A 13,215-nucleotide genomic window follows, 5' to 3' on the forward strand; every position below is an offset into this window, starting at 1 on the left:
ATCGCTATAATTACTCAGTAAATTCTCTTTCCTAGAGGCTAAGCGAGATTGGTTTGAGTTAAACTCGGCCACTTAAGCAAATGAAACAATTAGTTGCCAAAGCTAATTAGTTCCTAGAACAAAAGAGAGAAGGGCGGAGAGAGTTAGACAGAAACTTTCTTCTTGAGAGCTAGAAGAGAGAGAAAGACAGAGAAATGGGAACAAAATCGGGGTGAATCCAAATTCATCGTTTTGGACGTGAGAATTGAACACTTAGGTGATTTGGAAAAACCTAAACGAGGTGCGTGAGTTAAACTGATATCGTAAAGCTACAATTACTCAGTAAATTTTATTTTTTTGTGGCTAAACGAGATTAATTTGAGTTAAACGTGGCCGCTTAAGCTAATGAGACAATTAGTTGCCTGAGCTCATTAGTTCATAGAGCAAAAGAGAGAGTGATAGAGAAGGACGGAGATAGTTAGAGAGAAAGTTTCTTCTTGGGAGCTAGAAAAGAAAGCTATAGAAAAGAAAGAGAAATAAGAACAAAATCAAGGGGAATCGAAATTCGTTCTTTTAGACTTGAGAATTGAACTCTTAGGTGATTTAGAAATCCATACACGAGGTTCTTAAGTTAAACTAAAATCATCAAGCTACGATTACTCAGTAAATACGCCTTCTTACAGGCTAAGTTAGATTGAGTTAAACTTGGCCACATTTGCAAATGAAACAATTAGTTTCCTAAACTAATTAGTTCCCAGAACAAAAGGGTGAAGGATGGAGAAGGACCGGGAGAGAATGAGAAATACTTTCATCTAGAGAGCAAGAAGAGAAAGTTAGAGAACAGTAGGAACAAAATTAGAGGGAGTTTAAATTCATCCCTTTCGACTTGAGAATTGAACATTTAGGTGATTAAGAACTCCTTAAATGAGGTTCTTAAGTTCAAGTATTGTCGTTAAGCAAAAATTAGTCAGTAAATTCTTGTTCTTAGACGCTAAGCAAGAACGGTTTGACTTAACCATAGCCACTTAACATAATGAAACAATGAGTTTCCTTAGCTAATTAGTTTCTAGAACAAATGAGAGAAGGACGGAGAGCGTTTGGGAGAAACATTCTTCTTGACAGGTACAGGAGAAAGTTAGGGAAAAGAAAGAGAAATAGGAACAAAATCAATGGGAATTCAAATTCATCTTTTTCGACTCAAGAACTGAAGACTTAGGTGATTTAGAAAACCTTAAATGAGGTTCTTAAGTTAAATTAAAATCGATAAGCTACAATTACTCAGCACACTCTCTTTCTTTGATGCTAAGTAAGATTAGTTTGAGTTAAACTAGGCCACTTAAGCTAAAGAAACGATTAGTTTCCCGTGCTAATTAGTTCCTAGAACAAAACCAGGAAGGATGGAGAATGACAGAGTGAGTTAGAGATGTACTTTGTTCTTAAGAGCTAGAAGAAAAGTTAGAGAAAAGAAAGGGAAATAGGAATGAAATCAAAGTGAATTCAAATTCCACATTTTGGACTTGAGAATGGAGCACTTAGGTGATTTAGAAAAACTTAAATGAGGTGCTTAAGTTAAACCAATATCGTCAAGTGACAATTACTCAGTAAATTCTCTTTCTTAGAGGCTAAGCGAGATTGGTTTGAGTTAAACTCGGCCACTTAAGCAAATGAAACAATTAGTTGCCAAAGCTAATTAGTTCCTAGAACAAAAGAGAGAAGGGCGGAGAGAGTTAGACAGAAACTTTCTTCTTGAGAGCTAGAAGAGAGAGAAAGACAGAGAAATGGGGACAAAATCGGGGTGAATCCAAATTCATCGTTTTGGACGTGAGAATTGAACACTTAGGTGATTTGGAAAAACCTAAACGAGGTGCGTGAGTTAAACTGATATCGTAAAGCTACAATTACTCAGTAAATTTTATTTTTTTGTGGCTAAACGAGATTAATTTGAGTTAAACGTGGCCGCTTAAGCTAATGAGACAATTAGTTGCCTGAGCTCATTAGTTCATAGAGCAAAAGAGAGAGTGATAGAGAAGGACGGAGATAGTTAGAGAGAAAGTTTCTTCTTGGGAGCTAGAAAAGAAAGCTAGAGAAAAGAAAGAGAAATAAGAACAAAATCAAGGGGAATCGAAATTCGTTCTTTTAGACTTGAGAATTGAACTCTTAGGTGATTTAGAAATCCATACACGAGGTTCTTAAGTTAAACTAAAATCATCAAGCTACGATTACTCAGTAAATACGCCTTCTTACAGGCTAAGTTAGATTGAGTTAAACTTGGCCACATTTGCAAATGAAACAATTAGTTTCCTAAACTAATTAGTTCCCAGAACAAAAGGGTGAAGGATGGAGAAGGACCGAGAGAGAATGAGAAATACTTTCATCTAGAGAGCAAGAAGAGAAAGTTAGAGAACAGTAGGAACAAAATTAGAGGGAGTTTAAATTCATCCCTTTCGACTTGAGAATTGAACATTTAGGTGATTAAGAACTCCTTAAATGAGGTTCTTAAGTTCAAGTATTGTCGTTAAGCAAAAATTAGTCAGTAAATTCTTGTTCTTAGACGCTAAGCAAGAACGGTTTGACTTAACCATAGCCACTTAACATAATGAAACAATGAGTTTCCTTAGCTAATTAGTTTCTAGAACAAATGAGAGAAGGACGGAGAGCGTTTGGGAGAAACATTCTTCTTGACAGGTACAGGAGAAAGTTAGAGAAAAGAAAGAGAAATAGGAACAAAATCAATGGGAATTCAAATTCATCTTTTTCGACTCGAGAACTGAAGACTTAGGTGATTTAGAAAACCTTAAATGAGGTTCTTAAGTTAAATTAAAATCGATAAGCTACAATTACTCAGCACACTCTCTTTCTTTGATGCTAAGTAAGATTAGTTTGAGTTAAACTAGGCCACTTAAGCTAAAGAAACGATTAGTTTCCCGTGCTAATTAGCTCCTAGAACAAAACCAGGAAGGATGGAGAATGACAGAGTGAGTTAGAGATGTACTTTGTTCTTAAGAGCTAGAAGAAAAGTTAGAGAAAAGAAAGGGAAATAGGAATGAAATCAAAGTGAATTCAAATTCCACATTTTGGACTTGAGAATGGAGCACTTAGGTGATTTAGAAAAACTTAAATGAGGTGCTTAAGTTAAACCAATATCGTCAAGTGGCAATTACTCAGTAAATTCTCTTTCTTAGAGGCTAAGCGAGATTGGTTTGAGTTAAACTCGGCCACTTAAGCAAATGAAACAATTAGTTGCCAAAGCTAATTAGTTCCTAGAACAAAAGAGAGAAGGGCGGAGAGAGTTAGACAGAAACTTTCTTCTTGAGAGCTAGAAGAGAGAGAAAGACAGAGAAATGGGAACAAAATCGGGGTGAATCCAAATTCATCGTTTTGGACGTGAGAATTGAACACTTAGGTGATTTGGAAAAACCTAAACGAGGTGCGTGAGTTAAACTGATATCGTAAAGCTACAATTACTCAGTAAATTTTATTTTTTTGTGGCTAAACGAGATTAATTTGAGTTAAACGTGGCCGCTTAAGCTAATGAGACAATTAGTTGCCTGAGCTCATTAGTTCATAGAGCAAAAGAGAGAGTGATAGAGAAGGACGGAGATAGTTAGAGAGAAAGTTTCTTCTTGGGAGCTAGAAAAGAAAGCTAGAGAAAAGAAAGAGAAATAAGAACAAAATCAAGGGGAATCGAAATTCGTTCTTTTAGACTTGAGAATTGAACTCTTAGGTGATTTAGAAATCCATACACGAGGTTCTTAAGTTAAACTAAAATCATCAAGCTACGATTACTCAGTAAATACGCCTTCTTACAGGCTAAGTTAGATTGAGTTAAACTTGGCCACATTTGCAAATGAAACAATTAGTTTCCTAAACTAATTAGTTCCCAGAACAAAAGGGTGAAGGATGGAGAAGGACCGAGAGAGAATGAGAAATACTTTCATCTAGAGAGCAAGAAGAGAAAGTTAGAGAACAGTAGGAACAAAATTAGAGGGAGTTTAAATTCATCCCTTTCGACTTGAGAATTGAACATTTAGGTGATTAAGAACTCCTTAAATGAGGTTCTTAAGTTCAAGTATTGTCGTTAAGCAAAAATTAGTCAGTAAATTCTTGTTCCTAGACGCTAAGCAAGAACAGTTTGACTTAACCATAGCCACTTAACATAATGAAACAATGAGTTTCCTTAGCTAATTAGTTTCTAGAACAAATGAGAGAAGGACGGAGAGCGTTTGGGAGAAACATTCTTCTTGACAGGTACAGGAGAAAGTTAGGGAAAAGAAAGAGAAATAGGAACAAAATCAATGGGAATTCAAATTCATCTTTTTCAACTCGAGAACTGAAGACTTAGGTGATTCAGAAAACCTTAAATGAGGTTCTTAAGTTAAATTAAAATCGATAAGCTACAATTACTCAGCACACTCTCTTTCTTTGATGCTAAGTAAGATTAGTTTGAGTTAAACTAGGCCACTTAAGCTAAAGAAACGATTAGTTTCCCGTGCTAATTAGTTCCTAGAACAAAACCAGGAAGGATGGAGAATGACAGAGTGAGTTAGAGATGTACTTTGTTCTTAAGAGCTAGAAGAAAAGTTAGAGAAAAGAAAGGGAAATAGGAATGAAATCAAAGTGAATTCAAATTCCACATTTTGGACTTGAGAATGGAGCACTTAGGTGATTTAGAAAAACTTAAATGAGGTGCTTAAGTTAAACCAATATCGTCAAGTGACAATTACTGTCACGCCCCACTTTTTATTACTCGAAGTATTACCAATTTCATTTACTTAATTCCATTTCAGAGATAACATGCGGAAATAAACTCGTATATTCAACTTGTAGAAGTGAATAACATTGCTCTCATTCGTATGCAAGTAAATACAACATGAGAACACTAAATAAATTGCCCTTGGGCTTACATCATTAAAAAGTCAAGAAGAAGGGTATAACCCTTTTACATAAATGGCATTCCACCAACACAAAAGAGGCCCCGTGGCCAACAAATAAGAAGATCCAAAACCTTGTAGCACATCCTGGCTATCACCTGAACAAGATTTAACAACGTGGGATGAACATATAGTCCAGTAGGGATCTCAACATGATCTCCAACAATAACAACTTACAGATAGCTATGATCATGAATGTTCTTTCTCATACTAGAATAGTAATGTGGCAGTTTATACAAAATATACATAAGTATGAACTTTTCTCGAAAACAGCCATTTCATTCGACGCTATAAGCGGTTCACTTTTTTTTTCCTTTTCTTTTTGTTACCCATTTTTCCAAACTTTCATGACTATAACAGTTTTAGAAAAACAATTTCACCAAGCCCATTACTCTTCCCCCATTTTCCGTACTTACAACAAAATGACCTTTTTTGAAAACATGTTCACAAATACCCCATTTTCCTTCACACTTTCCAAAATCTCAAAATGGCATTTTGGTTTGTTCCCAATACATTCATATCAATACATGTATGCCTTAAATAAAAAGGGAAATAACAAATCATCAACATGTATATAATCCACAAATGAGGCAGCTCGGCCTTTCAAAACTGTAACCACCGCAACCCATAACATACTTAGATACACTGACGATAACAATTAAAACTCTGCTCTACCGGCTATATGCACAGTAAGCTAAGGATACGCCAAGCGATAAGCGAGATAATAACTCATTTTAAACATTTCATACCTCATAATAGATACACATTTTAGTACTGCATCAATCTCAGATAAAAACACTTCCATACTTCACAAATGATACACATTTTGGTGTTGTATCAATATCAAACAAAAACACTTCTATACTTCACAAATGATACACATTTTAGTGCTGTATCAATGGAGTCCATCCCCTATCTCCTCCCAAATAAAATCCGGTTTAGAGGTCCATCCCCTATCTTCCCCTAAACCGTGGAGTACATCCCCTATCTCCTCCCACACAAAACAATGTATATAAGCGATTATCATGTACAAATTCCTCAATACAACAAAGCATAAATAACAAGTGTAATACATACACATAAACTATTCAATAATGTTTACCCAACACAAGTGTAACGCATACATCACAATTCAACACAACAATGTCATCCTCCACCGATGACCAAGGACAAAACCTCTAGATGCATGTATTCAGTACACCTAATAAAAGAGACTCAACTCTCAAGCAATCCTTAAACCCAACAACGACACTAGTACGATAGGTAAGGATAAAACCCCCAAAAGTGTGTATTCGACACTCATGATACAATAGTTTAATTCTCAAATTTATTCTCCGAGACTCACATAGAGTTAACATTTCATTTACCATTTTCAAGATCAACTACATAATTTTCTTAAGTCAACATGTTCCATCACTTATTCCAAAAACGCTTTTCCCTTTTCACAAAACCAATTACATTTTCTTCATTTTACAAAATCAATTCCATGGATAATAAGCCATAACCCAACTTGATTCAATACGTTCATTTCAAAATAACCCCAATACCATAATTAATCCCTTAACTGTTAACACCTTCTACACAACTCATATTAACAATAGAAATTTACCAACATTGTTCAAACGTAAATCCTTTTTATTTTACCAATTCAGAATATAATTTAGTGCTTTCTCTTCTTTCAACAATAACATGCTAATTTTACTCTCTAATTAGTCCAAACCACAGTCAGTGATAACAAAACCATTCTCAAACAACCAACCCTAGGTTCCCCTCATGATTTTCAAACAAATCCAACACGGATATGATTTTCATGCAATACAAAATTACCACATGTCTATCTATAGATGGAGTATTGAAAAAGAACAAAGAAATCCCTACCTCAAATGGAGAGACCAAATGGAGAAGATGAAGGCCAAAAACCAAAGTGCTCCAAATCGCCAAACTTTCAGATTAAAAATGAAGCCCTCAACCCACTCTACCTTTCTTACAAAGGACTTAGTATAGATTTACACTAGAGGGAGATGAACAAGTGATATTGAAAGGTTGTTATTAAAGCCCATTAATTGGAAAATGAAAGGACAAGTTAGAATTAAATAAACACTAACGAGCATTAAATGAACACAGTTACAAATATGAATGGACAAGTTTGAATATGAATGGACCACTAATAAGGGTAGTAACTGAACTACTAATAAGGATATTAAATGAACAAGTTTGTAACCACTAATAAGGATATTAAATGAACCACTAATAAGGATATTAAATGAACCATTAATAAGGATATTAAATGAACAAGTTTGTAACCACTAATAAGGATATTAAATGAACCATTATGAAAATTTAATGGACACTAACCCTTGGTTTCCAAACACAACAACGTGTTTTAAACCTACCCAACACGACCCAAGACTCATATACAAAGAGTAAAGAATGAAAACTAGAAAAAGACAACAACACATCCACGGAACCGAGTCTAAAATACCATTAAACAATGAAGGGAAAACTGGGATCGCTATAATTACTCAGTAAATTCTCTTTCCTAGAGGCTAAGCGAGATTGGTTTGAGTTAAACTCGGCCACTTAAGCAAATGAAACAATTAGTTGCCAAAGCTAATTAGTTCCTAGAACAAAAGAGAGAAGGGCGGAGAGAGTTAGACAGAAACTTTCTTCTTGAGAGCTAGAAGAGAGAGAAAGACAGAGAAATGGGAACAAAATCGGGGTGAATCCAAATTCATCGTTTTGGACGTGAGAATTGAACACTTAGGTGATTTGGAAAAACCTAAACGAGGTGCGTGAGTTAAACTGATATCGTAAAGCTACAATTACTCAGTAAATTTTATTTTTTTGTGGCTAAACGAGATTAATTTGAGTTAAACGTGGCCGCTTAAGCTAATGAGACAATTAGTTGCCTGAGCTCATTAGTTCATAGAGCAAAAGAGAGAGTGATAGAGAAGGACGGAGATAGTTAGAGAGAAAGTTTCTTCTTGGGAGCTAGAAAAGAAAGCTATAGAAAAGAAAGAGAAATAAGAACAAAATCAAGGGGAATCGAAATTCGTTCTTTTAGACTTGAGAATTGAACTCTTAGGTGATTTAGAAATCCATACACGAGGTTCTTAAGTTAAACTAAAATCATCAAGCTACGATTACTCAGTAAATACGCCTTCTTACAGGCTAAGTTAGATTGAGTTAAACTTGGCCACATTTGCAAATGAAACAATTAGTTTCCTAAACTAATTAGTTCCCAGAACAAAAGGGTGAAGGATGGAGAAGGACCGGGAGAGAATGAGAAATACTTTCATCTAGAGAGCAAGAAGAGAAAGTTAGAGAACAGTAGGAACAAAATTAGAGGGAGTTTAAATTCATCCCTTTCGACTTGAGAATTGAACATTTAGGTGATTAAGAACTCCTTAAATGAGGTTCTTAAGTTCAAGTATTGTCGTTAAGCAAAAATTAGTCAGTAAATTCTTGTTCTTAGACGCTAAGCAAGAACGGTTTGACTTAACCATAGCCACTTAACATAATGAAACAATGAGTTTCCTTAGCTAATTAGTTTCTAGAACAAATGAGAGAAGGACGGAGAGCGTTTGGGAGAAACATTCTTCTTGACAGGTACAGGAGAAAGTTAGGGAAAAGAAAGAGAAATAGGAACAAAATCAATGGGAATTCAAATTCATCTTTTTCGACTCAAGAACTGAAGACTTAGGTGATTTAGAAAACCTTAAATGAGGTTCTTAAGTTAAATTAAAATCGATAAGCTACAATTACTCAGCACACTCTCTTTCTTTGATGCTAAGTAAGATTAGTTTGAGTTAAACTAGGCCACTTAAGCTAAAGAAACGATTAGTTTCCCGTGCTAATTAGTTCCTAGAACAAAACCAGGAAGGATGGAGAATGACAGAGTGAGTTAGAGATGTACTTTGTTCTTAAGAGCTAGAAGAAAAGTTAGAGAAAAGAAAGGGAAATAGGAATGAAATCAAAGTGAATTCAAATTCCACATTTTGGACTTGAGAATGGAGCACTTAGGTGATTTAGAAAAACTTAAATGAGGTGCTTAAGTTAAACCAATATCGTCAAGTGACAATTACTCAGTAAATTCTCTTTCTTAGAGGCTAAGCGAGATTGGTTTGAGTTAAACTCGGCCACTTAAGCAAATGAAACAATTAGTTGCCAAAGCTAATTAGTTCCTAGAACAAAAGAGAGAAGGGCGGAGAGAGTTAGACAGAAACTTTCTTCTTGAGAGCTAGAAGAGAGAGAAAGACAGAGAAATGGGGACAAAATCGGGGTGAATCCAAATTCATCGTTTTGGACGTGAGAATTGAACACTTAGGTGATTTGGAAAAACCTAAACGAGGTGCGTGAGTTAAACTGATATCGTAAAGCTACAATTACTCAGTAAATTTTATTTTTTTGTGGCTAAACGAGATTAATTTGAGTTAAACGTGGCCGCTTAAGCTAATGAGACAATTAGTTGCCTGAGCTCATTAGTTCATAGAGCAAAAGAGAGAGTGATAGAGAAGGACGGAGATAGTTAGAGAGAAAGTTTCTTCTTGGGAGCTAGAAAAGAAAGCTAGAGAAAAGAAAGAGAAATAAGAACAAAATCAAGGGGAATCGAAATTCGTTCTTTTAGACTTGAGAATTGAACTCTTAGGTGATTTAGAAATCCATACACGAGGTTCTTAAGTTAAACTAAAATCATCAAGCTACGATTACTCAGTAAATACGCCTTCTTACAGGCTAAGTTAGATTGAGTTAAACTTGGCCACATTTGCAAATGAAACAATTAGTTTCCTAAACTAATTAGTTCCCAGAACAAAAGGGTGAAGGATGGAGAAGGACCGAGAGAGAATGAGAAATACTTTCATCTAGAGAGCAAGAAGAGAAAGTTAGAGAACAGTAGGAACAAAATTAGAGGGAGTTTAAATTCATCCCTTTCGACTTGAGAATTGAACATTTAGGTGATTAAGAACTCCTTAAATGAGGTTCTTAAGTTCAAGTATTGTCGTTAAGCAAAAATTAGTCAGTAAATTCTTGTTCTTAGACGCTAAGCAAGAACGGTTTGACTTAACCATAGCCACTTAACATAATGAAACAATGAGTTTCCTTAGCTAATTAGTTTCTAGAACAAATGAGAGAAGGACGGAGAGCGTTTGGGAGAAACATTCTTCTTGACAGGTACAGGAGAAAGTTAGAGAAAAGAAAGAGAAATAGGAACAAAATCAATGGGAATTCAAATTCATCTTTTTCGACTCGAGAACTGAAGACTTAGGTGATTTAGAAAACCTTAAATGAGGTTCTTAAGTTAAATTAAAATCGATAAGCTACAATTACTCAGCACACTCTCTTTCTTTGATGCTAAGTAAGATTAGTTTGAGTTAAACTAGGCCACTTAAGCTAAAGAAACGATTAGTTTCCCGTGCTAATTAGCTCCTAGAACAAAACCAGGAAGGATGGAGAATGACAGAGTGAGTTAGAGATGTACTTTGTTCTTAAGAGCTAGAAGAAAAGTTAGAGAAAAGAAAGGGAAATAGGAATGAAATCAAAGTGAATTCAAATTCCACATTTTGGACTTGAGAATGGAGCACTTAGGTGATTTAGAAAAACTTAAATGAGGTGCTTAAGTTAAACCAATATCGTCAAGTGGCAATTACTCAGTAAATTCTCTTTCTTAGAGGCTAAGCGAGATTGGTTTGAGTTAAACTCGGCCACTTAAGCAAATGAAACAATTAGTTGCCAAAGCTAATTAGTTCCTAGAACAAAAGAGAGAAGGGCGGAGAGAGTTAGACAGAAACTTTCTTCTTGAGAGCTAGAAGAGAGAGAAAGACAGAGAAATGGGAACAAAATCGGGGTGAATCCAAATTCATCGTTTTGGACGTGAGAATTGAACACTTAGGTGATTTGGAAAAACCTAAACGAGGTGCGTGAGTTAAACTGATATCGTAAAGCTACAATTACTCAGTAAATTTTATTTTTTTGTGGCTAAACGAGATTAATTTGAGTTAAACGTGGCCGCTTAAGCTAATGAGACAATTAGTTGCCTGAGCTCATTAGTTCATAGAGCAAAAGAGAGAGTGATAGAGAAGGACGGAGATAGTTAGAGAGAAAGTTTCTTCTTGGGAGCTAGAAAAGAAAGCTAGAGAAAAGAAAGAGAAATAAGAACAAAATCAAGGGGAATCGAAATTCGTTCTTTTAGACTTGAGAATTGAACTCTTAGGTGATTTAGAAATCCATACACGAGGTTCTTAAGTTAAACTAAAATCATCAAGCTACGATTACTCAGTAAATACGCCTTCTTACAGGCTAAGTTAGATTGAGTTAAACTTGGCCACATTTGCAAATGAAACAATTAGTTTCCTAAACTAATTAGTTCCCAGAACAAAAGGGTGAAGGATGGAGAAGGACCGAGAGAGAATGAGAAATACTTTCATCTAGAGAGCAAGAAGAGAAAGTTAGAGAACAGTAGGAACAAAATTAGAGGGAGTTTAAATTCATCCCTTTCGACTTGAGAATTGAACATTTAGGTGATTAAGAACTCCTTAAATGAGGTTCTTAAGTTCAAGTATTGTCGTTAAGCAAAAATTAGTCAGTAAATTCTTGTTCCTAGACGCTAAGCAAGAACAGTTTGACTTAACCATAGCCACTTAACATAATGAAACAATGAGTTTCCTTAGCTAATTAGTTTCTAGAACAAATGAGAGAAGGACGGAGAGCGTTTGGGAGAAACATTCTTCTTGACAGGTACAGGAGAAAGTTAGGGAAAAGAAAGAGAAATAGGAACAAAATCAATGGGAATTCAAATTCATCTTTTTCAACTCGAGAACTGAAGACTTAGGTGATTCAGAAAACCTTAAATGAGGTTCTTAAGTTAAATTAAAATCGATAAGCTACAATTACTCAGCACACTCTCTTTCTTTGATGCTAAGTAAGATTAGTTTGAGTTAAACTAGGCCACTTAAGCTAAAGAAACGATTAGTTTCCCGTGCTAATTAGTTCCTAGAACAAAACCAGGAAGGATGGAGAATGACAGAGTGAGTTAGAGATGTACTTTGTTCTTAAGAGCTAGAAGAAAAGTTAGAGAAAAGAAAGGGAAATAGGAATGAAATCAAAGTGAATTCAAATTCCACATTTTGGACTTGAGAATGGAGCACTTAGGTGATTTAGAAAAACTTAAATGAGGTGCTTAAGTTAAACCAATATCGTCAAGTGACAATTACTGTCACGCCCCACTTTTTATTACTCGAAGTATTACCAATTTCATTTACTTAATTCCATTTCAGAGATAACATGCGGAAATAAACTCGTATATTCAACTTGTAGAAGTGAATAACATTGCTCTCATTCGTATGCAAGTAAATACAACATGAGAACACTAAATAAATTGCCCTTGGGCTTACATCATTAAAAAGTCAAGAAGAAGGGTATAACCCTTTTACATAAATGGCATTCCACCAACACAAAAGAGGCCCCGTGGCCAACAAATAAGAAGATCCAAAACCTTGTAGCACATCCTGGCTATCACCTGAACAAGATTTAACAACGTGGGATGAACATATAGTCCAGTAGGGATCTCAACATGATCTCCAACAATAACAACTTACAGATAGCTATGATCATGAATGTTCTTTCTCATACTAGAATAGTAATGTGGCAGTTTATACAAAATATACATAAGTATGAACTTTTCTCGAAAACAGCCATTTCATTCGACGCTATAAGCGGTTCACTTTTTTTTTCCTTTTCTTTTTGTTACCCATTTTTCCAAACTTTCATGACTATAACAGTTTTAGAAAAACAATTTCACCAAGCCCATTACTCTTCCCCCATTTTCCGTACTTACAACAAAATGACCTTTTTTGAAAACATGTTCACAAATACCCCATTTTCCTTCACACTTTCCAAAATCTCAAAATGGCATTTTGGTTTGTTCCCAATACATTCATATCAATACATGTATGCCTTAAATAAAAAGGGAAATAACAAATCATCAACATGTATATAATCCACAAATGAGGCAGCTCGGCCTTTCAAAACTGTAACCACCGCAACCCATAACATACTTAGATACACTGACGATAACAATTAAAACTCTGCTCTACCGGCTATATGCACAGTAAGCTAAGGATACGCCAAGCGATAAGCGAGATAATAACTCATTTTAAACATTTCATACCTCATAATAGATACACATTTTAGTACTGCATCAATCTCAGATAAAAACACTTCCATACTTCACAAATGATACACATTTTGGTGTTGTATCAATATCAAACAAAAACACTTCTATACTTCACAAATGATACACATTTTA

This window comes from Camellia sinensis, chromosome 15, assembly GCF_055761805.1.
Source record: "Camellia sinensis isolate YWXY chromosome 15, ASM5576180v1, whole genome shotgun sequence".
Lineage (NCBI taxonomy): Eukaryota > Viridiplantae > Streptophyta > Magnoliopsida > Ericales > Theaceae > Camellia > Camellia sinensis.